Source organism: Acinonyx jubatus, chromosome B4 (genome assembly GCF_027475565.1).
Source record: "Acinonyx jubatus isolate Ajub_Pintada_27869175 chromosome B4, VMU_Ajub_asm_v1.0, whole genome shotgun sequence".
NCBI lineage: Eukaryota > Metazoa > Chordata > Mammalia > Carnivora > Felidae > Acinonyx > Acinonyx jubatus.
The window spans coordinates 27,648,581-27,673,827 of NC_069387.1; the positions used below are offsets into that span (position 1 = coordinate 27,648,581).

At 35.5% G+C, this 25,247-nt stretch overlaps 1 protein-coding gene across 18 annotated transcripts in view; it reads right to left on the minus strand.

Annotated features, from left to right (window-relative positions):
- The window catches only part of ZNF438 (zinc finger protein 438), a 171,173-nt gene that overhangs the window by 129,119 nt on the left and 16,807 nt on the right, over window positions 1-25,247 (minus strand). For 14 of the 18 annotated variants that reach the window (XM_015074727.3, XM_015074714.3, XM_015074723.3 and 11 more), the window contains exon 2: window positions 2,270-2,329. The exons of the other annotated variants lie outside the window; for them this stretch is intronic. The gene's annotated coding sequence lies outside the window, so the exon portion shown is untranslated. The remainder of the gene's footprint in view (window positions 1-2,269; window positions 2,330-25,247) is intronic. 18 annotated transcript variants of the gene reach the window in all.

The following is a 25,247-nucleotide window of genomic DNA, read 5'->3' on the forward strand; positions in this document are numbered from 1 at the left end:
CCCCAGGGGAATCTGCTCTAGGTCACCCAGTGTGATCAGACATCCTTTAACCCAGAAGAGTCGAGTGCTCTAAAGTTTACCATGTATCCACGGACTAAGAGTTTCCTGGAAGCTGATCACATTATGAACCAAACAGGAGGTACTTTACACCACACTTCAGCGCCCGTTCGTTCTGCACCAAACTCTCAGGTGCAGCCTAGAGATATTGTTACTTTCCCCACCACATCTAGAAAAGGAATTTCAAACTATTTTTGTGTTTGGGAAGATTAAATGAGATCATAAATAAAGTGTCTGGGACATAGAAAGTGCTCAATACATAATAGCTACTCACATTTATACTTTAGATGACCACAAAATAACAGTCAGGCAGCTGAATGGTAAAGTAGGTCTCTAAAAACTACTTTTAATGCTCTTCTTTAGCACAAAAGAATAATAAAAGGGTTTTTTTGTTTGTTTTTTATGTATGAACTATCATATGACCGATGGAATTTAAACTTGTCCCAAAAAAGCTCTCTTCCATTTTTCTGAACTTCCTAGCCAAGATTTAGCAAAAGGATGTTACACAAAAAACAAGTAAAGATGTCATTCTAATAATACAAGATTGATAACACCAATTCTAAATAAATACCATCAAGCAAAACAGAAATCTTCAAGCCTAATAATTATTCTGCAATGATCACTCAGGCCTGGCTTTGTTGTTTTAAATGTCTACATCCTTCAAGTATAATATATTTCTATTTCCCTTTATTAAATTTAAGTTGAACTAAAATCATTAAAGTTGGCAACAGAAGCAGGAAACCATTTATAAGACCAGCATGGCTATTTTATCTTTATTAATGAAAAGTTATGTAATAGTTTCAGCAAACTACAGAGTTCCATTCTTGTAGTCTTTTAATATTTATAGAAATCTAAAAGAGCTATACTGCTAGAGTTCATTTTTGAAACTGAGAATTTCTATTATCTGACAGCAATCAATTATTTTAGCTCAATTACAGAAATGGCTATTTAAGAGTTCTGTTCATCTTTATTCATATTCCTTAACAATAGGTCAACTGTGTCTAGTACTTGACCTAGAAGCTTACATAGATGTAACTGAAGGGTCTCAACTCCAAACTGAGTCCCATCACTGGTCTTTTTGCCTCCAATAGTACATTAAAGAAAAGAGAAGAAAAAGAAAAAACAGTGCACTGGGAACCATTTGCAGGTCTTACCTCTGTTAATACAAAGTGCTACACTAAACTACCAAAGACCACAGAAGCACCTTAAAAGAATCAAAGAGCAAGTGTGTAATCAGGTATAAGGAAGTCACAAACACCATGCCAATATCCAAAAACTGAAATCCCACACCTCCTATAAACTGAAAAGTGAAACCGATGGTCACATATTTCCTTGTATCTCTATTCACAGAATCTGGATTTTTAAAAGATAACTAATAATTTTGATTCCTCAAACTATTGCAGGGAAAAGTTACTTCTAAACTATAATTTTCAAATAAATAAACCTTGATTTTTTTCTGCTTTAAATGAATTTTTATTTTGGAATAATTTTAGAATTACAGGAAAGTTACAAAGATACAACAGAGTTCCTGTATCTCCCTCACTCAATTTCCCCTAAAGCTGACATCTTACATAGCCACGGTTTTGTCAAGACTAAGGAATTAATGTTGATATATTGCTATTAATTAAGCTATAGGTTTTAATTGGATTTCACCTGTTTTTTCACTAATACCTTTTTTTTCAGTTCTAAGATCTAATCTAATAATAATTATTATATTTTTATATATTACATATCTTATTTTATTATATAATATATATTTTATATATCTATATTATACTTCTATATATTTATATTTATATATTATATTATTTATATAGTAAATATTTTATAGTTACATATATTTATATTATATACTTATATATTTTATATTTATATTTATGTTTATATGTATCATATATTTTATTATATATTTATTTTATTTTATAATATATATATTTTTTATATTTTCAGCGCTTTAAGTATTTTCTAGTGCTTTAAGGTGCCAAGCTTATGTGTCTTATTAAATGTCTTCACTATAAATACTACAGAAAATAAACGTACAGGCTCCCTGGAAAATATGACTTATTGGATATTAGAGAAATGTTATACTATGATTCATGTAAACATAATATTTCTACTAACATTTTACTGAGGAGAAAAAGAGATAAATCACTTTGTCAGGAACCTATGAGATCAAATTATTTAATGTTTCATAAATATGCTTGTCTCTTACCTATCTCCTAAGGCTCCAGTAAAGAGTCATAAGATATACAGTAAATCCTTTTAATTAATCCTGTAATAGAATATAAAGTATTATTATAAGCATATTCAAATAATCCATTTTTATCAAACATATGTAGAAACTGCCTTCTTTTTATTCTCAAATTTAATTTTTAATTACTGTATATTTTTATTAAGATATCACAATAACTAACTTAAGGGAGAATATAATTCACTAAATTTATTACACCTCTTTAGTTTAAAAATGAAAGCATGCAAAATTTAATAAAAGTTTTAAGACAAACAGAAAATGTACCAGAAAAAAAAAAGAAATGCCAAATGAATAAAACTGACTAGGAAGAATGCTTCGCATTCTTTTCCATGTACATAATGCTGTGCAAATTACTAAACAGTCACAAACAAGTGAATCATATCGAGGACACAGACTTTTGATGGGAAAATGGTAATCCAGAGTTAGGAGATTTCTGAAAAACTACATGTCTGGTAAAGTGTCCGTGTGTGTCAGTTTGCCTGAGATGGTCCCAATTTATGCCTGTTGTTCAGTGTCCCACTCAATGTATTATTTATCTTAGATTTTCTTAGTGCTTTTTTTTTTTTTAATGGTAGCAGTATAATAAGCCTGGGTTTTCACTTTTAGGTTCTGCCATTATCTTGTGGAGCAGTATGAGATGCATGTGCAGAGAACCCAGCTGCCAATTAACATGTGGTTAAATCTGAAAGACTTTAAGCATAAAGGCATTTCTGGATGGGCTATAACTCATACCTCATTCTCAAAAACAATACCTAAGCCAGTTTCAGGGGGAAAAAAAAAAGTACACTCAGGCAGGAATAGCTCGAGACAATTAACTCCTTCAGCCTTGAATGGAGGTGGAAGAAATATTCAATACTGCTTCCCCCGCTTATGACTAGTTCGAAGACCATATTAAGAAAAGCAGATGGAGATGTTTTACATATTACTCTATAAAGAATGACTTTTCATTTAGATCAAATGAATGTTCTTTAAACTTCTCCCTCTCAATTCTAATTACAATTTATCTTCTCTACACAAAGTTAAGTGACAGCTGTTATTTTGATGGCTCTATTAGCAGAAGAAATTCACAATTAAATGATGTCAGCTTTCTATCAGTGTCAGGAGATACATCAAATAGAAAACTCAGTTAATTCCCCCTTTTTTTTCTTACTGATTTAGAGAGTAATTCAATAAAACAATATGCATACAAATGTACTCTTAGGCTAATAACATACAGAAATTTTATATATTTGCAATAACAGCATAAAGGAAGCAAGTGAGAAGAAAGTCGTATTAGAGTAAGGATATAACACCAGATGGGAACTCAAATCCACAGAAATATAAGAGAATGAAAAATAGGCTGATATAGCTAACTCTATAAATACATATTTGTTCTCCTTTCTTCTCTCAGCTTCTTTAAAAGAGACATAGGATTATATAAAGTAAAAATTATAACAATATATTGTTGGGTTTCTATAGTATATACATAGAAGATGTATAATAATAGTAGGAAAAAGTGGGGAGAGAGAAAAATGGAGCTATACAGGAGAAATGTTTATTTTACTGAGTATAAGTAAAAATGAGAAGTAGATTCTTCTAAGTTAAAATGTATATTGTAAAACCTAGAGCAAACACTAAGAGAATAACTCAAGATGTATAATTTAAAAATGATTAAAGGACTCAAAATACCACACTGGAAGATATTCACTTATTTCAAAAGAATTCACTTAATTTAAAAGAATTCAAGAGAACAAAGGCATGAGACCTACAGAAAACAAAAAGCAAAACAGCAGATGTAAATCCAACCATATCAATAATATTAATTGTGAATGGATTAAACAACCTAGTCAAAAAGCAGAAATTATCAGATTGTATTTTTAAACATCCAATGACAGTTGACCCTTGAGCAACATGGTTTGAACTGAACAAGTCCACTTAACATGTGGATTTTTTTTCAATAAATACACTATAGTACTGTAAAAATCTTCCTTACGATTTTCTTAACAACCAACATTTTCTTTTCTCTAGCTTACTTTATTGGAATATATACCAAATAATATACAACATATACAAAATATGTCTGTTATGTTACTGGTAAAGGTTTTTGGTCAACAATAGGTTAAGTTCTTTGGAGTCAAAAGTTTTATGTGTTGGATGCCTGGGTGGCTCAGTTGGTTACAGGTCCGACTCTTGATTTTAGCTCAGGTCATGGCCTCACCGTCCACAGGATCGAGTCCCACATAGGGCTCTGTGCTGACAGCATGGAGTCTGCTTGGGTTTCTCTCTCTCTCTCTCTCTCAAAATAAATAATAAAAAATTATTTTAAAAAGTTTTATGTAAATTATCAACTGTGCAGAGAGTCAGCACCACAACCGCCGTGTCATTCAAGGGTAAAACTGTATATACAATATGCTGTCTACAGGAGACACATTTTATGTTCAATGATACAAATAGGTTGAAAGTAAATGGAAAAAAAAAGACACACTATGCAAACAAGAACCATGAGAATCAGAAAAAACAAACTTTAAAACAACAACAAAAGAACTGAAGGAATAAACAATTCAAAAATGAAATTGGAAGATGTCATATCCCCTTTCAATATTAGATGGAACAACCAAGAAGAAAATACACAAGGAAATAAAAGATTTGAAAAAAAACTATAGGTCAACTAGACCTAAAAGACATCTATATGATACTCCACCCAAGAATACAATACACATTTTTCTCAAGTACACATGAAACATTCTCTAAGGTAGACTGTATTCAAAGTCATGTACCAGCCTCAATAATTTAAAGTGATTAAAATCATGCAGACTGTTCCATGACCACAATAGGATGCAATTAGAAATCAGTAACAGAAGGAAATTCTAGACAAATATGTGGAAATAAAACAATACACTGCTAAATAACCAATAAGTCAAAAAAATCATAAAGGAACTGGAAAACTCCCTGACATGAATGAAAACAAAAACACAACATGCCAAAACCTATGGGATACAGCTAAAGAAAGCAGTGCTTAAAGTAAAATTTATCATTGTAAATACTTATGTTAAAAAAGAAGATCTCAAATGAATAACCTAAATTTCCATCTTAAGAACTGAGAAAAAGAAGAGTACACAGAAAAGCAAGCAGAAGTAAGGGAATAATAAAGATTGAAGTGCAAAAAAAAAAAAAAAAAATGCAACAAAGAATAGAAAAACAAAAAAGAAAATCAATGCAAACAAAAGTTGTTTCTTTGAAAAGATCAACAAAATTGACAAATCTTTAGCTAGAGTGACTGAGAAAAAATAAAGGTACACACAAATTACCAGAATCAGGAATGAACAAAAGAACATTACTATTGCCTTCCAGAAATAAAAGTTATTATAAAGGAATATTATGAATAACTGTACATCAACCAATTGAGTACTTGGATGAAAAGAACAAATTATTATTTTTTTTAATGTTTATTTTTGACAGACAGGAGAGACAGAGCATGAGCAGGGGAGGGGCAGAGACAGAGACAGAGACACAGAATCTGAAGCAGGTTCCAGGCTCTGAGGTGTCAGCACCTCTCTCAGCACAGAGCCCGACGCGGGGCTTGAACTCATGAGCCGTGAGATCATGACCTGAGCAGAACTTGGATGCCTAACCGACTGAGCCACCCAGGTGCCCCAAAAAGAACAAATTCTTAAAAAAACAACTACAACTGACAGAGAAAACATACAAACTCTGAATAGGCCTGTAACAAATACAGATTGAGTTAGTAATTAAAATACTTCCAACAAATATAAGTACAGACCCAGAGGGCTTCACTGGTAATTCTACCAAACCTTTAAATGAGAATACCAATCTTTAAAGAAGTCTTCCAAAACAAACCAACCAAACATATACATGAGGAGAGAACACTTCCACAAGGCCAGTATTACTTGATACCAAAACTAGACAAAGACATAAGAAAACTATAGACCAACATTCTTTATGAATATAGATGCAAAATCCTCAACAAAATACTAGCAAAGCAAATCCAACAATATGTAAAAATGATTAAAACCACAACCAAGTAAGATTTACCCTAGGAATGCCAGGTTGGTTCAATACCCACCAACCAAGAAACCCAATCAATAATATATTAACTAAATTAACTAATACTACATTAATGAAATTTTTAAAAAATACATGATAATATCAATAAATACAAAAAGAGTATTTGCCAAAATCCAACACTCTCTTATCACAAAAAGCATTCAACAACCAGGAATAGAAAGGAACTTCCTCAACCAGACAAAAGACATCTACAAAAACTCACAGCCAACATCATACTTAATAATGAAAGACTGAATGTGTCCCTCCTACAATTAGAAACAAGAGAATTGTGTCCTATTTCTTACCATTTCTACCTAACAGTTCTAACCAATACAACTAAGCAAGAAAAAAACAAAAACAAACAAACAAAAAAAGATCCAGATTGGAAAGAAGTATAACTATCTCTATTCGTAGATGACAGAGTTTTGTGTGAAGAAAATCCTAAGGAATCTACTTTAAAAAAAGTTTTTAGAATAACCATGCTCAGCAAGGTTGCAGGATACAAGAATATACCAAGAAATTCTTTTTTTTCTATACAACCACAATAACCAATCCAAAATTGAAATGATAAACTTAAGAAAGCAATTCCATTGAGAAGAAAGATTAAAATAGGGAAGATTTTAATTGAGAAGATTAAAACACTTTAGAATGTATTTAACAAAAATAGTATAAGACTTGCACAGTGGAAACTACAAAATACTGTTAAAAGAAATTAAAGACAATTAAATGGAAAAACATGCCAGGTTGATGAACTGTTAAGACTCAATATTGTTAGGATGTCAATACTCCCATATTGGTCTACATATTTGGCACAATTCCCATTACAATCCAAGATGTCTTTTCTCTAAAAATTGACAAACTTTTACTAAAATTCATATGGATATGCAAGGGACCTAGAAGAGCCAAACAATCTTAAAAAAGAAAAAGAAAGTTGGAAGACTCACATAACCCGATTTCAAAACTTACTATATAGTTACAGTAATCAACACAGCATGGTACTGGCATAGACATTTCTCCCAAGAAGATTTACAAACATCTAATAAACATATGAGAAGATGCTCAACATCATAAACCACTGGGGAAATGCAAGTGAAAATCACAATACATTTTTAATCAATATGATATTCAATGAGACACGACTTCATGCCTATAATCAAAAATAGAAATAACAAGTACTGATGAAGATGTGGAGAAATTAGAATCCTCTCCATTGCTGGTGGAAATGAAAAATGGTACAGTCAATTAGAAAAACATTTTGGCAGTTCCTCAAAAGTCTAAAAGATAGAGTACCATTTGACCCTGCAATTCCCACTACTAAGTAAGTACTCAAGGGAAATGAAAACGTACACCCACTCAAAAACCTGAACATAAATATCATAGCAGCATTAATCATAATAGCCAACAAGTGGAAACAACCCAAATGTCTATCAACTGATGAATGGATAAACAAAATGTGGCATATCCATTCAATGGAATAGTATCCAACAATAAAAATTAAATTATTAATAATAATAATTTAATATTAATTAAAATATTAATATATGTTACATCATGAATGAACCTCAACACACTATACTAAGTGAAAGACCACATACAGTAAGATTCAACTTACATGAAAAACCAGAATAAGCAAATGTATAGACTGAAAGTAGATTATGGTTGTCAGGCTGGGTTGATTGGAAGAATAGGGATAGGCAGTGACTGCCAACAGGTATAGTCTTCTTTTAGGGGGTGATGGAAATGTCTTAAACCTAGATTGTAGCAATGGTTGTATAATACTGTGACTACACTAAAACCACCTAATTGTATACTTTAAATGGGTTAATTTAATGACATGGAAATTGTATTGCAATTAAAATGTTCTTATTTTAGTTGAAACCAAACTATAGCGCCTAAGGAAGCTAATTAACTCCACAAATAATTTTTTAAAAACTTAAGTGATTATTATGAATATTCAGATAATGATCACTTAAGAGAGAAGAGAGGATTGTGATTGACACAGGACACATGGAAGAGTTTTAAGGATGATGGACAAAGTTCTATTTCCTGACCTGGGTGTTATCAGCATTGCAATAATTCAGTAAACCATGTATTTTATACTGTTTCTTATAGCATATGTTTTATTTTATAATAAAAACATATTTTTAAGGGTCATATTTGGATTTTTTTAAATATAATTTATTGTCAAATTGGCTTCCATACAACACCCACTGCTCACCCCAACAAGTGCCCTCCTCAATGCCCATCACCCATTTCCCCCTCTTCCCCACCCCCCATCAACCCAGTTTGTTCTCTGTATTTAAGAGTCTTTTATGGTTTGCCTCCCTCCCTTTCTGTTTGTAACTATTTTTCCCCCTTCCCTCCCCCATGGCCTTAAGTTTCTCAAGATCCACATATGAGTGAAAACATATGATATCTGTCTTTCTCTGACTTGTTTCACTTCGCATAATACTTTCCAGTTCCATCCACATTGCTGGAGGATTTCATTTTTTTCTCATTGTGGGTTTTTAAAAAATAGGAATTTGAGATTATATCCTAATCATCTGGCTAAACTATTTGCTAAACAATAATGAAAATATCCTCTATCTGTATACATTTATTGAGCATTTGAAATGTGGCTAGCATGACTGAGGAACTGAATTTAAAAAAAAAAGTTTTGATTGAAGTATAGTTGACATACATGTTATATTAGTTTCAGGCATACAACAGTAATTGTCAAATGTATGCATTATACAGTGTTCCCCATGCCTAAGTGTAGTTATCATCTGTCACTATACATTATTACAATGTTATTGACTACATTCTCTATGCTGTGCTTTTCATCTTTATGACATTTATTTTATAAATGTAGTTTTATACTTTTTAATCCCTTTAGCCTATTTTATCCATTCCCCTCTGGCAACCACCAGTTTTGTTCCCTGTATTTACAAGTCTGTTTCTGGGTTTTTGCTTGTCTGTTTTGTTTTTTAGATTCCACATGTAAGTGAAATGATAGGGTATTGGTCTTTGACTTATTTCACTTAACATAGTACTACCTCTAAGTCCATCCATATTGTTACAAGTGGCAAGATCTATCATTCATTTTTATGGATCAGTAATATTCCACTGTGTATACACTACCTCTTCTTTAACCATTCATATACTGGTTTTCCATATCTTGGCTATTATAAATAATGTTGCAATAAACATAGGGGTGCACATATCTTTTCAAATTAGTGTTTTTGTTGTCTTTGGGTAAATACCTAGTAGTGGAATTACTGGATAGTATTTCTATTTTTAGTTTTTTTAGGAACCTCCATAATGTTTTCCACAGTGGTTGTACCAATCTACATTCCCACCAAAAGTGCACAAGAGCTCCCCTTTCTCCACATCCTCGCCAACTCTTATTATTTCTTGTCTTTTTGATACTAGCCATTCTGACGGGTGTGAGGCGATACTTCATTGTGGTTCTGATTTGCATTTTCCTAATGATTACTGATGCTGAACATCTTTTCATGTGTCTGTTGACCATCTGTATGTCTTCTCTAGGAAAATGTCTATTCAGGTCCTCTGCCCATTTTTAATCAGATTACTTGGGGGATTTCTGCATTGAATTATCTAAGTTCTTTATATATTTTGGATATTAACCTCTTAGAAATATCGTTTGCAAATATCTTCTCCCATTCAGAAGGCTGCCTTTTCATTTTCTTGATAGTTTTCTTTGCTGTACAAAAGCTTTTTTGGTGTAATCTCATTTAGTCTTTTTTTTTTTTTTTTTTTTTTGCTTTTGTTTCCCTTGCCTCAGGCAACACACCCATAAATATGTTGTGAAGGCCATGAAGTCCAAGAGATTACTGCCTACGCTTCCTATGCTTTCCTTTAGGACTTTTATGGTTTCAGTTCTCACATTTAAATCATTAATCATTTTGAGTTTATCTTTGTGTATTGTTTAAGAGTGGTCCTGTTTCATTCTTTTACATGTAGCTATCCAGTTTTACCAATACCATTTGTTGAAGAGATTGTTTTTTCCCCATTGCATATTCTTGCCTCTTTTGTCATAGATTAATTGACCATATAAGCTTGGTTTCTTTCTAGGCTTTCTATCCTGTTCCAGTGTGTGTGTGTGTGTGTGTGTGTGTGTGTGTGTGTGTGTGTGTGTGTGTGAGAGATACTGTTTTGGTTACTACAGCTTTGTAGTATATCTTGAAATCTAGGATCTTGGTATCTCTAGCTTTGTGCTTTCTCAAGATTTTTTTTGGCTATTTGAGGTCTTTTACAGTTCTATACAAATTTTGGGATTTTTTTTTGGTAATTATATAGTTTATTGATGTGTTCACTGTCTTACCTCATCCATTATGGTATAATTTCCCTGAAGGCAAGAAGTAAATCTGTTTTAATCACTATTATATACCCCCACCACCACACTAATGTATTCCTTAGCACTTACAAAATCTCAAAGAATCATTAAAAATATCAGCAGTACATAACTAAGAAAAAAATTGTAATTATATGAGCTGGAAATTTTATAATTGTTCTAGTTCTGTGAAAAATATAGTTGGTATTTTGAAAGGAAGTGCATTGAGTCTGTAGATTGTTTTGGGTACTATGGACATTTTAACAATATCAATTCTACCCATGAGTATGGTATATCTTTCCATTTGTTTGAGTCATCTTCAATTTCTTTTTTCAACGTCTTATAGTTTTCAGAATATAGGTCTTTCACCTCCTATGTTAAATTTATTCCTACGTATTTTTTTGGCACAACTGTAAATGGGATTTTCTTAATATCTTTTTCTGCTAGTTTGGTGTTAGTGTATAGAAATGCAACAGATTTCTATATATTAATTTGTATCATGCAACTTCACTGAATTCATTTATTAGTTCTAATAGTTTTTTGGGGTTTTCTATATATGAGTATCATGTCACTCTTAAGTAGTGAAGTTTTATTTCTTCCTTACCAATCTGGATGCCTTTTATTTTTTTTTCTTGTCTGACTGCTGCAGCTATGACTTCCAGTATATGTTGAATAAAAGTGGTAACAGAAGACATCCTTGTCTTATTCCTGATCTTACAGAAAAAGCTTTTAGTTTTTGCAACTGAGATAATGTTAGCTGTGGGTGTGGGTTTGTCATATATGATCTTTATCATGGTGAAGTATGTTCCCTCTAAACCCACTTTGTGAAGACTTTTATCATGAATGGATGTTGAATGTTGTCAAATGCTTTTTCTATATCTATTGAGATGGTCATGTGGTTTTTACCCTTCCTCTTGTTAATGTGATGAACCATGTTGACTGACTTGCAGATACTGAACTCCCCTTGTACCCCTAGAATAAATTCCATGTGATCGCTGTGAATGATTCTTTTAATATATTGTTGAACTTAGTTTGCTAATATTTTGTTGAGGATTTTTGCAACTATGTTCATCAGGTATTCCTGGCCTATAGTTTTCTTTTTTTGTAGCATCTTTATCTGGTTTTGGTATCAGGGTAATGCTGTCCTCATAAAATTAACTTGGAAGTTTTCCTTCTTCTATTTCTTGAAATAGCTTAGGAAGAATCAGTATTAACTCTTTTTAAATGTTTGGTAGAACTCAACTGTGAATCTACCTGGTCCTGGACTCTTGTTTGTTGGTAGATTTTTTACTACCAATTCAATTTATTACTAGTAATCAGTCTGTTCAATTTTTCTATTTTTTTCCTGATTCAGTTTTGGAAGATCATATGCTTCTAGGAAGTCACCTGTTTCTTCTGTTATCCAACTTGTTGGCATAAAATTCTTCACAGTAGCCTATTATAATCCTTTATATTCCATGATGTCATGACCTTCATACAGTGTCAGTTGTTATTTTTCCTCCTGCATTTCTTATTTGAGTCCTCTCTTTTTTTCTTGACAAGTCTGGCTAAAGGCTTATCAATTTTATTTATCTTTTCAAAGAATCACTCTTGGTTTCATGGGTCTTTTCTATTTTTTTAGCCTCTATTTCATTTATTTCTGTTCTGATCCTTATTATCGCCCTCTTCTACTAACTTTGGGTTTGTTTGTTCTTTTTTCAAAGCCCTTGGTGTAAGGTTAGATTGCTTATTTGAGATTTTTCTTATTTCTTGATCTATAATTGTATCACTACAAACTTTCCTCTCAGAACTGCTTTTAGTGCATCCCAAAGATTTTGAACTGCTATGCTTCCATCTTCATTTGTCTATATGTATTTTTTCATTTTGTCTTTGATTCTTCGTTGACCCACTGTTGTGTAGTAGCATGCTGTTTAGCCTCCATGTGTTTGTGTGATTTTCCAGTTTCCTTCTTGTAATCAATTTCTAGTTCTACACTGCTGTGATTGAAAAAAATATGCTTGATATGCTTTCAGTCTTCTTAAACTTGAGACTTATTCTGTGGCCTAACAAATGATCTATCCCGGAGAATGTTCCATGTACACTTGAATGTGTATCCTGGTGTTTTGGGATGGGATGTTCTGGATACATATGTTAAGTTCATCTGGTCTAATATGCCACTCAAAGTCACTTTCTTTTTTTTTAATTTTTTTTTCAACGTTTTATTTATTTTTGGGACAGAGAGAGACGGAGCATGGACGGGGGAGGGGCAGAGAGAGAGGGAGACACAGAATCGGAAACAGGCTCCAGGCTCTGAGCCATCAGCCCAGAGCCTGACGCGGGGCTCGAACTCACGGACTGCGAGATCGTGACCTGGCTGAAGTCGGACGCTTAACCGACTGCGTCACCCAGGCGCCCCTCAAAGTCACTGGTTCTATCCTATGTCTATACTGTCCAATTATTGAGCACCTGAAATGTGGCTAGCATGATTAAGGAATTGAATTGTTAATTTAATTCTAACTAGTTTAAATTCAAATATAAATAATCATATGTGGCTGATGGCTACCACATGGACAATGCAAGCTTAGAGCATACAACTACTATGAAATTTTTGGCAGATATATATTTTCAAAAATAGTGGATAAATAAGCTAACCTTTAAAACATTGAAAATAAAATCTATATGTAACAGAGATGGCAGCTTTATAATAACCATCACTTTTTCAAATCTGCATAGAATTCTCAACAAGCAATGAAATAGGGAGTGTATATATATATATATATATATATATATATATATACACACACACTCCCTATTTATATATATATACATATATATATACATACACACATATATAATATACATATCATATATATATACACATGCATATATGTGTAGATATATATATCAGAAAATTTTGCAATCAGTTGTGCTTATCCTACTTGGCAGAGTTCTTAATATGCCCAAAAACTTAACAGCAGCCCTATTTCCAGATTTCACCCTAACTCTCCAGGAAATAAAAAAGGTAACCTAATTTGAACATCACTCATGTGGTTTCTACAACCTATCACCAACCCCTATAAATTCTCTAAGAACCATAAATTCCACCCAGCATCCTGAACAAATCCAACTATATATCAAGTCTAAGGTGTTTCTGTCACCCTCCTGTTTGTTTCCGAGTCCTAAGTTTTTCAGATTTGATTTTATGACCAGTTTCTATCAGTAAAAATGATCCTTAATATTCATTTGACAAACATTTCTTATTATGTTAGGTGCTATATTAGGAAACAGATGAAAAGTACAATCTTTGTCCTCATAGAAATTATAGCCTAGAGGGAGCAAGTACCCAATAAACCTACAGAACTGAATAGTGTTTCAGTACTAAATGAGTACCATTTATATACCTCTATGGTTGTACAGAAAGGAACGCCTAATCTCCAGGAATAGAAAAGGAAAGGGACCAGGGAAGTGAGGCAATAGCAGAGGCATCCTTGGGCTAAGTCTTGGAAGATAAGCAAGACCTACCAAAGCAGCGAAGGGGGAAGGAGAAATGTTTCAGGCAAAGAGAAAACATGCAAAGGCTCAAAAGCCCAAGAGAAGAATTAAGTCAAGCTCAATACTGAAGTACAGTAAAGAAGAGGGGAGAAAAAGCAAACACTAGACAGGTGGGTAGACATAATCCTGAAGCTCTTTGCTTGCATGGCGTGGAGTCTGGATTTTATCTGGAGGGTTTAACAGCCCAAAGAATTCTGAGCTCAGGAATAATATGATCAGACTTGCATTAAAAAAAAAAAAAAAACCACTCTGCAACAGTATGAAGTATAAATAAGAGAAAATATGCAATTGGATATATGACAAGCACTTTAGAGATCATTCCAGTAGCATAAGTGAAAAGAAATGAGTGTTCAAACTAATGCAGAGACAATAGGGATGGAGACAAAAATGATGTACTTGAAGGACATTTAGAGTAGGACACATGAATTGACTATATATGGGGGTAAGGAAGAATAAAAAACCAGGATGAGTTCCAGATTTCTTACTTGACAAAAAAAGACACTGGTATTCATCAATAAAACAGAGAATACAGGAAGAACAAGAAGGGCAGGTTTGAGAGGTAATTTTGAGTTTTGAAACTCGGGAAAAAGGTAGTAGTAAAATCAATAATATCAAAAGTAAGCTCAAATGTACAAGCCCCAGCTCAGACTTACTGAATTAGAAACTCTAGAGATGGAGCCCAGTCAACTATGTTTTTAATCACCCTCTACATGATTCTGGTGTGTGCTAACCCTACAGAACCAATGGTCTTGCCAAACACTACCGGTAATACGGGTGAAGAATCAGGCAATCAGGTGGGCACTGATGATGACAAAAGGGAAAGGAAAGGTTAAGCAGAATCCAGATTACAGTAAATTTAAGGACTACACTGTAGGAAGAGAAATGGAGACAGCACATGTAGATTCTTTCAATATAGCTTTAAAAGAATGAGAAGAGACACAGGTGATTTAAAAAAGGATGAACAGTGGGGTGCCTGGGTGGCTCAATCAGTTAAGCCACCAACTTTGACTTCGGCCTAGGTCATGATCTCACGGTCTGTGGGTTTGAGCCCACATCGGGCTCTGTGCTGACATCTTGGAACCTGGAGCCTGCTTCTGATTCCGTGTATCCCTCCCTCTCTGTCCCTCCCCTGCTTGTGTGCACTCTCTCTCTCAAAAATAAATAAATGTTAAAAAAAAAAAAAAAGGATTAACGGAATAAAGTCCTCTAAAAGGTAGAAAAAGATTCAGAGCCCAGGCAGAGGAACTGGCCTTGGAAGGTATGGCAGGCACCAGTGGGTGTCTTCCAGGTCCACTCTCCTTCCTGGACAACAGAATCTTAATTTAGTTCTTCTCTGGGAAGTCAGGAGGGCCACGAATCCTGACTAGTCTAAGCCAATCACAGGACTTCTATATCTCTTGCCACGTACCAGTTTAGAAATGGGCTATATGATGTAAATTCAACTAGTGAAGTCTGCTGAGAGGTTTCTGGAAAAGTGTTTTTTCACTCTTAAAAAAGACATAAAAAAGATGCTATGGCATGAATTTTTGTGCCTCCCTCCACCCTGACAAAATTCACAGATTAAAGCCCTAATCCCCACTGTGATGGTATTTGGGAGGTAATCAGGGTTACATCAGGTTATGAGGGTGGAGCCCTCATATGAGGATGTTCTTAGTTTATAAGAACACTAATGGTATTAGTGTTCTTATAAAATGAGAAAGAGACTAGAGAGCACTCTCCCTCTGCCATGTGAGGAAACAGCATAAAGGTGGTGGTCTTCAAGCCAGAAAGAGGCCCTCACCAAGAATGTTCGGGCAACTTGATCTTGGACTTCCCAGACTCCAGGACAAAGCAAAATAAATGTTTGTGGTTTGAGCCACCCAGTCTTTGGTATTTTCTACAACAGCCTAAACTAAGACAAGAGACACCTTCATTTCTTACAATCTTGGGTTCTTTTATACGAGGACATAAAGCTTGGAACTAAAGCTGCCTGTCATCTTCAGACCAGGAGACAAGCCTGAGGACAAAGGCTAACTCATCTAAGATGTTAGAAAAGAAAGACAGAAAGATCCTGAGAGCCTCATGACAGCAGTTAGCTGCTACATGAACCAACTATAACACCATCTTTCTTCCAAATTTCTAGTTATATGAGATCATAAAATTAACTTAATATTTTCAGTTTCAATTGGGTCTTCTGTCACTTGCCAGCTGAAAGCATTCTGATACTGAAAGACATTTTCACTCAGATGGATGTGAATAAAATTAACTTTGCCTATTGGAGACATGGGAATTTGAGGGACTTGCAGACTAAAGTTTCATTTATTAAACAAAATGAAGCTCATATAGATCTATTTTATAAAGGGACAGGTCTTAACAGCTCTATTCTGCTTTAAAATATCTAGTATTTCTCACAATAACAATAGTTAGCCACGAAGAAGATGATGGTGATAACCTCATGATTATTAACGTATTTTTAAAAGCTAGGTATTTAAGCCTTGTTTTGTTTACCTTCTGCATTCCCTTTGACTTCAGCAGTGAAATCATACCAATGTCTTTTACTTTCTGTTTGTAACAATTTTCCGACTTTCTTGGTATATAACATCATACCACAATATAGTTTACAGAGGAAACCTTTAACTTGAAAGAACAAACACTCTGAAAAGCAAACAGTGTATTAAAAGGTTTCTATTTTTATTTCCATACCTTTTCTAAATCTGTTCAAGAAAAGAAAACATTTCAACTACATCTGTGGAAAATCAACACTGTGGCCATGTAGATAAACACTAGAGAAAGTGCAATTTGAACACAAATAACAAAAAGCCCTAGAACTGTATGTGTATCCAAGCAGTCCCCAAATGGTGAAAAATAAAATTGAAAGTTAAATTGTAAGACAGTTTTTGAAGCCCAAAACATTTTTCCTATAGAAACAATGTTACTATGAGTCATTCCGGTCCTGGGCCAGTCCATAAAACCCTTATAAAACCATATGCATAAGACTATTGTTTGAACTACACCCAGGCAGAATAATACTTTTTCCTTTAGAAAATACATCATTTTCTCCCTCCACCCTCTACCTAGTCCCAGGAGAAAGGGCCTAGCCATGGACTCTGTTCACCTCTCCAACCTCATCTTTCACTACTCCCCACACCACATGCTCTGTGGGTCAGCCCCACTGCCCTTCTTCAACCTGCAGGGCCTTTTCCCTTCCCAGCCTTTGCTGTCATGCCCTCCCCCACATCTTCTAGGTCATCTGGCTCAGGCTTCTCTTCTCAGCTTAAATTATACTTCCTCAAGAGATAGTTCTTCATCCCCACACTGAATCACAGGTGTCCTTGCTGTACTCCCCCACCTCAGTATCTCTCACACTGTACTGTAATCACTTTGCTTATCTCCCCCATAATCCGTCATTTGGGTGACACATCTTATCTGCTACTATTTTAGCCCTAGAGCGTAGATAAGTAGCTGGCATTTTGAAGCTGTTTAATACATATTTGTTTGTATAAATGAATTTACCTAACAGAAGGTACTTCAATTCATTTTTAACCTGACCAGGGAATATTTAACCTGATCTATGGTCATTACCAAGAGATAAAGGAGTTTTCCAAAGACTTCTCCACTCCTGAAATTTGTACGTACACACTGTTCATAGAAAGGAGGCCGTCTATCCAATTTCTTCCCCATTGCTAGTTTATAAAGTAACTTAAATGGAGCATTAAAATTCTGGCAAACGGGAGTAAGTATATACTCTAATATTACCCTTACCTCTTTCTTGTAGGTAATGTCATTCATTCTTACAGCTTTTACTACAATCGACGAAATCCTGATTCCCAAATTTGTATCTCTAGGGCTGACTTCTCTCTTGAGTTAAAAATACAAATTTCCAGGTGCCTACAATTTTATACCTAATGTCCCAAAAGGACTCCACTCCAACCTTTCTTTTCTCCTGTGTTCCCCATTTCAGATAATGACATTACCAGCTGGAAACTAGAGCCTGACACTCAAGTTCTCTCACCCTTGTTATTTAAAGGTTGGTCCATGGACCAACAGTGCTTGTTGTTCATGACCTGGAATCTTTTTAGAAACATAAGACTGCCCCACCCCAGACATGCTGAATTAGGATCTACCTTTTAACAAAATCCCCAGGCAATTCAAGCGCACATTAAAATCTGAGAAACACTGATCTGTAATTCCTTTTTCTCCCTACCCCCACACTTCAAGTCCACCAAGTCTATACAGGAAAACGTCTCATATATATTCCCTCCCATCCATTTCTGTCACTGCCCTGATTTAAGCCATCACCTCTTGTCTGGAACATTGCAGTGGCCTCTTAGTTGATCTCATTCCTCTAATCCACTGGTTCTCATCCAGAATTTCCTAAGAGACACTCTGTTATACAGCTATTAATTTGAGAAAGGCCATATGGTTGGCTGGCCAGAACTGTGCATAATATATAACTTGTCTTATCTATGTTGCAATCGAAATCTAGGGATGATTACAAAAACATCATATGGGAAAGCATGCAAAAATCAAAGCGAAGAAGACTGAGAACCACTCTTCACGTGTCTCCTCGAAACAATCATTCTGCATATGGACCTCAGTTTTCTTTCCAAAATACACAATCATGTCATCTCCCTCTCTAAAGCTTTTCAGTGGCTTGTGAACACATCATATACTTCCACACCTCCACCTCTCTGTTTATACTTTCCTTTTTCTGCCTTTTGGCAAAAATCTAGTTCATCTTCTGAAGTCCTGCTCAAGAGTCATCTCACTGGGAAAAAAGTCATCTTATCTTGCCGATTTTCTTGGTAAATAACTGCTTCTCCCTCCTCCTGCACCCCACCATATGTTCATCACATGATCATGGCTGCCCATCTTTCCTGCCAGACAAGGACTCCCCTGAAGGCATTCTGTATCTCAGTCACCGACAGATGGTAGACACTCGAAAAATGTAAAAGAAGTCAATTACCATTTATATCTGACATCATCAAAAGCTGTATAACGTATCACTGATAATGTGAATGCATTTATAAACTCCAAAATACTAAGCACCATATACCTAGGAGATGGAATCATTTGGAAAAAAAAAACACGAAAAAGGAAAATACTTCTCAACCTATATACATTCAATCATAGTAAAAGTTCAAGTATGCTTGGAGACTTAATTCATTCACATAAATGCAGCTACCCCTGTGAGCCCACAGTCTGGGGAGGTCTACCCTGTTTCCTGATAGTTAAACCAGATAACTCAACAAGACAAAGAGTGTAGCCTTTGATGAGGAGAGGGTGAGAGAAGTCTGCCAGCTGACTTTAAAAATTATACATTTTAGCATGAAGATTACAAAGTTATCTTTATGTAATAAAGAAAATTATTTATTACCTATAATTTAAAATCTTTAAAATTTCATGTTTTACATATTACTTTTCAAATGTGGTTAAATTACAGTAAACATACCTTAGTATTGTTATAAAATTCTGCCATAGAATACACTCATAATTACACTTTCAGTGACCACATCATCTTGACATACTTGTAGTTCATTAAAACATCCATCACATTTCAGTAATTTAGTTCAACATTTACTGAACAACCACTGTGTGCCAGGCCCGGAGACAACTGACCACCCCCTAATCACAAGAACCCCCACTCAAGAGGCAAGGGTTGACACATATACCCAGGAATACAGTGCAGTGCTGAAGGCAGCAAATCAAGGCTGGCTCACCAGCAGTGTTAAGTGGGGTGGGATGCCTCTCCCATCTGACTGCTGCTCTCAAAAGATGAGGCGTCAATAGGCAGTCAGGAGGAAGAAGGGGAAATGCAATATAGACAAGGCATGAGAATCTGAAATCACACATGTTCAGGGAACGGCAGTGGCCGAGAGTATCTATAAGAAACAAGTAAGCGTGAATGGCCCCACTTCATTAAAAGCTCACCAGAACTGGGCATTATTTTAACTTCTAGTACTTTCAAGAGAATAGAAGGGGTGACTCAAGGCAGATTTAAAATGCATTTCTTTGATTACCTGTGATGATGAACATATTCCTACATTTTTACAACTAACAGTATTACTCATCTGTTAAAATTCTGTGTCCACTTATGTACTAAGTCTTGATATTTTTTTCCTCATTAAGTTTAAGAGAACTCTTCAGGTATTACAGATATTAACGCTTCTAACTCATAGTCTCTTCTCAACAATGATCTGCACTAAGTGAGATCCTACCATTTCCTAGCCCCACACCCTCTGATAGTTCCCAAGTCCACTTAGAATAAAAGTCAAAGTATCTCCAATGGCCTGTAAGGCCATAAATGAAATGAGGAAAGCTGGGGGAAGAGTATATCAGGGGGAAATAACAAGAGTCCATTTTGATCATGTTAAGTAGGAGATGCCTAGGAGACGTTCAAAAGGAGCTGCCAATATTGTGTTATCCTTAGATCCTCAAGACAGCTTTAGTCTAGCCAAATGGTTCTCAACTGGGGGTGATTCTACCCCCCAGGAGACACTCTGCAATGTGTGACACATTTTTAGTTGTCACTTCTGGGATAGAGGCGGTTCTACTGGCATCTAGTGGGTAGAGGCCAGAGATGTTGCTAAACATGCTGCAGTGCATAAGACAGCCCCCCTAACAAAAATTTACCCCACCTTAAATGTCACTAGTGCTGAGGCTGATAAAACCTGGGCCTGAGAAATAAACATGGGAGACATATTCAAATAAATCATTTTTAAAACCAAAAGTGCAAAGTGAGGGGAAAAAAAAAAAGAACCTTGAGGAACTTCTTTTTCAGTGGTCAGGTAAAAGTGAAAGAACCAACACAGAAGACTAAAAAGGGTTAGCCAGAACGGGAAAAGGAAACCCAGGAAAGGGTGGTGTGACAAAGGCCAAAAGAAGAGTGTTCCTAAAAGGACCGATGCTCGACAGCAGTCCACTCCATGGAAAACAGCTAAGATGGCAAGTGGCACTGGGAGGGGGTAGGCTGTTTGAAAGAATGGAGGAGGTATGCTGTGGGAGTAAGATAACAGAGCCACGTGGGAAGACTGCTCGGCAGTTTTGAGACTGCTGAGTATATCCCTGACGTGAAATCAACAAGCAGGTAGTTGGGCTCATCCAGTCCTAAGGCTTTGCCAGATAGGAGAGATCAAAGAGATGCAAAGGAATTGAGGGAATCTTCCGGAGTGCAGCTTGAATTGGGGCAGCTAGGCTAGATAAGGAAAAACTTGATGACAGAAGGGAACTAATGAATAGAGAAAAATGGGGGAGGGTGTTAATGAACTGAAAAGCCTTGATGAGTCATACACATTTCCATATCAATAAATATACTCCTCTACCATGCTTTTAACTGTTCCATAATAATATAGCCTATACCTTGATACTATTAAAGTAAAATCACATTTACTTTAATAAGAAAGAGCTATTTACTATTTGGACACCGCTCACCATCCAATTTACTTTGTCAGGTCAAACAGCATTTGTGGAAAAGACCATGCTGTCATAAAAAATATGCTAAGTAACAGTCACAGTTTATAAAATACCGGCTTTTTCATTTGCTAATGTTGCAACTTTGAATGACTTAACCTTTCTGATCTAATACCTCTTAACAAACTGTGGCAGGCACAGTAGGCATAACAATGCCCCTTCAAGGATATCTACCATCCTAATCCCTGGAATGTGTGGATATGTTATGTTACATGGAAACAGGAATTAAGGCTACTAAGCAACTGACCTTAAAATAAGGAGAGTATCCTGGAATATCTAAGTGGACCCACAGTAACCACAAGGGTGTTTGTTAAAGGGAAAAGAGAGAAGCCAAAGAGTCAGAACCAGAAAGACTGCATGTGAGACTTGACCCACCACCGCTGGCATTGTACATGGAAGGAGACCACAAGCCACAGTATGTAGGCAGCCTCTAGAAGCTGGAAAAGACAAGAAAACTGATGCCCCCTAAAATCTCCAGAAAGGAATGCCACCCTGCTGACAGTAACACCCATGCTGGGCTTCCATAGGGTAATAAATTTGCATGGTTTTAAGCCATTAAGTTTTTGTTAATTTGTTACAGAACAACAGCAAACTAATACACAAGTAAAATGAATCAACTTCATAAACTGTGTAACCAAGAAAATATACATAAAGTACCTAACAGAATGCCTAGGATATAGAAGTATTCAAATAGCTGCTAAAGATATTAATAGTGCTACTACCATTACAGCACCAAAAACAATGGTAGCCCAGCGAAAGAGCACTGACTCAGTTCTAGAACTTACTCTCTGACCTAAGACATCTTAGTTAACTTTAGACTCATTTCTCTCACTTGCAAAGCAAAATGAGGGGGCCTAGAATACATGACTTCTAAAGTTTCTTCCAGCTCTAAAATTTTATGGTTCAAAACCTAATTCCTTAATGACATTCTACTTATTGCTAATTAACAGATTCAGAAAATCCTATTAAATAAAAATAGTAAGCCAAGCAGTTTTCATTTAATGTTTCAACATTTTCAATATTTTATATTGCTGAGTTACAGCCTTATAAAGTTGAGTCATGGCATAAAAATCACAGACCTGCAAGCAAGGAAAAATATCTAAGTCATCCTGCTACTATTTAAAGGCCTTACAGTCAAACTACAATAATATCTTCTCAAGTAGCTCAAAGTATATTCCCACACATTACCTCACTTATTCGTTTTTTAATAGCTAAAGAGATATAATTCACATACCATGCAATTAACCCTTTCACAGTAGACGATTCATTGGTTTGGTATATTCAGAGTTGTAAAACTATCACCACAAACAATTTTTTAGACCATTTTCCTCATTCTAAAAAGAAACTCTCTAGGCATTACCAGTCACTCTCCAACTCCCTTCCCCAACCCTCCCCGGCCACTAATTGACCTTCTGTCCCCATGCCTCTTCTCAGCATTTCATATAAATGGAATCATACAATATAGAGCATTTTTGTGTCTGGCTTCTTTCACGTGGCATGTTTTGAGGTTCATCCATGTCGTAGCATGGTCAGTACTTCATTCCTTTTTCATGCTGAATGATATTCCACTGGATCCTGTGAATGATACACCACATTCTGCTTATCCGTTCAGCAGCTGATGGACATTTATTTGGGTTGTTTCTACTTTTTAACTATCAGGAATAATGCAGTTATGAACACTAGTGTATAAATGTTTATGCGGATGTGTGTTTTCATTTCTCCTGGGTAGAGACCTAGGAATGGAATTGCTGGGTAACATATGGTAACTCTATGTTTTTACCTTTTACATTTTTTTTAATGTTTATTTATTTTTGAGAGAGAGAGAGAGATAGAGAGAGAGAGACAGAGCGTGAGCGGGGGAGGGGCAGAGAGGGATGGAGACACAGAATCCGAAGCAGGCTCCAGGCTCCAGGCTCCAAGCTTCCAGCACAGAGCCTGATGCAGAGCTCGAATTCACAAACTGCAAGATCATGACCTGAGCCGAATTCTGACGCTTAACCCACTGAGCCACCCAGGCCCCGATGTTTTTACCTTATAAAGAACTGCCAAGCCATTTACCAAAGTGGCTGCCTCTTTTTCTCCCACCAGCACTGTATGCATGTTCACTCCAATCTTACCAACACTTGTTATTATCTGTCTTTGATTATAAGCAAATAGTTGGTACAAAGTGCTTTCTTTTGTAGTTTTGATGTGTATAAGCCTATGACTAATGATGCTGAGCATCTTTTCATGTGCTTATTTACAATTTATAAGTCCTCTCTGGAGAGATATCTATTCAGGTCCTCTGACCATTTTTTCACTGTGGTGTCCTTTTTACCACTGAGTTGTAAGAGTTCTTTATAAATTCTGGATATAAGTCCATTGTCAGGTATCTCATCTGCCTGTATGCATTTTGTCCCACTCTATGTACCTCATCTAATCTTAGTGCAGCTACTCGCACTCAATAAACAAATTCTGTGCTACCACCCCTATTTTACTGAGAGAATTAGTATTTTATATGACTAAATAGACTTGACAACTGGCAGACTCAAAAAACATAAATAAATAAAAACAACTTACAGCTATGACCTATTTTCATTAATTTAAAGGAGCCATAGCAACATTGTGACAGCACATCAAGGAAGGAGGCTTCATCCAACTGTGATGCTGTCCTGTATCAATAACCAGACAATATTATTTCCACAGGTATCTCAAAGATGATTCATTCATTCATTCAAAAAATAGTTACTGTTACATGGCAGGTGCTATGCTCAGGATGCATCAGCGAACATGACCAAGTCCTTCATTAACCTTACAAATTGGCAGTGTTAGACAAAATCCCTAGTGCTAAATCAATGTCCTAATGGCAAACAGTCCAAACAAAGAAATTTATCTTATTGCTTAAAAATCCCCCTCAAGAAACATTACAGATTTTAATGCAAGGGATACCCTATTTTTTTTTAATCCAAAGTGTCAAACTTATTTTGTGGCCCGGGATGACCTTTTTATAATGCAGCAGTGCTTACTTTAATGACATCTGTCAAAATGAAACCTGAGTAAAGGAAGAAAATACTCATATTTTTACCTTTAACAAGAAAAGCCTAAAGATTCAGAGTCTATACCATAGCCAGTTCCTAACTCATGCTGAAAAAAAATGTTATATAGCTCCATTAAACATAAAAACAGTAATATAGAATTACAAATCCAACCAGCTAAAAAGGTAGTTCTAACCTTGCCTATCAAAGTATCCTCAATGCAAAGCAGAGGGACCAAATAGCCCTCAAGAGGCTGAAGGCATGGCACTAAACGGCCCACACGAACTTTACATTTCTTGGCTTTGTGTTTTGCCCCTTAAAGAGTTCACACAAATGTTACACTCTAAACTATATCTATTTTATTTTTTCCATTTTTATTTTAGAGAAAGAGAGAGAGCGAGTGGGGCAAAGGGGCAGAAGGAGAGACAGACAGACAGAATCCCAAGCAGGCTCCAACTCAGCACAGAACCCAATGTAGGGCTCAATCCCACAACCCTGAGATGGTGACCTGAGCTGAAATCAAGAGTCAGATGCTCAGCCGACTGAGCCACCCAGGTGCCCCAATACG